General features: G+C 38.1%; 1 protein-coding gene across 3 annotated transcripts in view; it reads left to right on the top strand.

Annotated features, from left to right (window-relative positions):
* erg (ETS transcription factor ERG) overlaps positions 1-2,500 on the top strand; it is a 27,694-nt gene that overhangs the window by 18,741 nt on the left and 6,453 nt on the right. The window lies entirely within an intron of this gene.

The following is a 2,500-nucleotide window of genomic DNA, read 5'->3' on the forward strand; positions in this document are numbered from 1 at the left end:
TAGCCTGTTTTTAGCATGATTAGCCTGTTACTAGCATATTGCTGGCATGATTAGCATGTTACTAGCATGTTGCTAGCATGGTTACCAAGTAACTAGAAATTGGCTAGCATGATTAGCCTGTTGTTAGCATGATTAACAAGTAACTAGTATATTGGTAGCATAATTAGCAAAGTGACTACCATGTTGCTAGCATGACTAGCAAGCGAGTAACATGTCACTAGCATAATTAGCAAGTTACTAGGATGTTGTTAGCATGGCCAGCAAGTGACTAGCCAGTTTCTACCATGATTAGAATGCTACTAGCACATTGTTAATATGTTGTTTGCATGATTAGGAAGTGACAAGCATTTTGCTATCATGACTAACAAGTGACTAGCATGTCGCTAGCATGATTAGGAACTTACAAGGATGTTGTTAGTATAATTAACATGTTACTAGCATATTGCTAGCATGATTAGCAAGTAATTAAAATGTTGTTAACATGATTAAAATGTTACTAGCACATTGCTAGCATTTTGTTAACATGGTTACCAAGTTACAAAGATGTTGTTAGCATGATTAGCAAGTGACTAGCATGTTAGAATAATTAACAAGTGACTTAACATTTTGTTATAATGACTAGAAAGTGACTAGCATGACACTAGCATGATTAGCATTTTACTAGGATGTTGTTATCATGATTAGCATGTTACAAGCATGTTTGCTAGCATAATTAGCAAGTAAATGGCATTTTGTTAACATGATTATCAAGTGACTAGCTTGCTTCTAGCATGATTAGCATGTTAATAGTTCATTGCAAGCATTTTATTAATATGATTACCAAGTTACTAGGATGTTGCTTACACGGCAAGCAAGTTACTAGCATGCCTCTAGCATGTTTCTAGCATGATTAGCATTTTTACTAACATGTTTTTAGCATGATTAGCATGTTGCTAGAATAGGTAGATAAATAGTTTTTTTTTTTTATTATTATATTTTAGTTGGATAGTGAACATGTTTGCATGATTTAAGTGTTGACCAGTAATCCTGGCCCAAACTCTCTCTGAATACCGTGCACACTCTCACTCTTCTTCATGAGATGGGAAGAGCGTTAGAGCAGCGTTGTATTTGCGTTGCTCTGAAGTTAATGTCGTGTCGCTCCCGCGGTGTTAACGATGGGCGTCTTCTGCCTCCACAGCGTCCATTAGAGGCCCCTCACGAATGCAGACGGATGGGCTTTTTCCTCTTTTCCATTCCCAGCCCCTGTTATCCCGTGCTGTCAGGAATGCAGGAAATGGTGGCAGAGCACTTCCTGTCTGTGGCTGCATGTGTGAATGACCCAAATTCTCATTAAGCTTCATGTAAACCCATATAAGGCTGCTTTTATTTTTCAGTGTTGTCTATTTCAATAATTTTTCTGCTGTTTATCGCTGGTTTTCTTTTCCCTGCAGGGCTTCCCTCTGATTGGCTGAGAGCTTGTGGTGTGTGTGATTGGTGTGTTTTTTAAGGTGAAGGTTGCTTTGACCCGTTCGCTCTTTAATGGGCTTCACAGCTCTGTTATCAGCAGCCTGCAGATTCATCTGGTTTCCGCCATCATTTCCTTTTCCTCCTGCTGATCCCAGAGCTGTGCTGAGGAGCGGCCGCGTGCCTCTCTGTCCTCCGAGTCTCACGAGAGTCTCCCTGTCTCTCTGTGTTTGAATTCAGCTGTAGTGTAAAGCTACTGCTTCAGATCTGACCATTCATTTCAAAGGCCTCTAAATGACCAGCATGATCAATCCTCCTGTCTTCTGTCTCTGAGTGACAGTTCAGAGTGTTTTATCCAGTCAAAGCTCTTTCAGTGTAACTGTTCAAGCGTCCAGCTTCAGCTCGACTCAGATGTTTCCTGATTGTGATCAAGTAAAGGTCAGAATAAGGTCAGTAATATCTCCAGATGAACTGTTCCTGGACTGAAGCAGCTCAGCTTTACTTGATTCTCCATCAATCATGTTTTAGAGTCTCAAATCTGATCCAACACAAATAATAGCCTTTAAATTCTGTCAATTTTATCACAAAATACAAACAATACATTTTTCTGCTCTTTAATGTGGCATGAGATCACTGTGTTAGTTCATGCAGCATGTGAATCAATCATCTTTTCCTCTTTTCTAGCACAAAATAAACTGAAATGAATATCAAAAGACAATATAGAAAAAAGAAATCAGAAAGAAATCAGACTTTGCTAACATTGTTTTATTTTCATAAATCAGTCAGTAAACCACCACATACTTTTTTCACATTAATTAACTTTATTCAAGCAGTAGCCTACAACTTTAATCTAGTAAGTTTGACTTTATTCTGAAAATATTATGCCACTAAAACGCAGTCATATTTATTAAATTACTTAATGTTAAAGTGTTAGTTCATCCAAAAATCCTAATTATGTCATTAATGACTCACCCTCATGTTGTTCCAAACCCGTGAGACCTCCGTTCATCTTCTGAACACAGTTTAAGATATTTTAGCTTTAGTCCAAGAGCTCTCA

The sequence above is a fragment of the Carassius carassius genome, chromosome 49 (genome assembly GCF_963082965.1).
Source record: "Carassius carassius chromosome 49, fCarCar2.1, whole genome shotgun sequence".
In the NCBI taxonomy this organism is placed as follows: Eukaryota; Metazoa; Chordata; class Actinopteri; order Cypriniformes; family Cyprinidae; genus Carassius; species Carassius carassius.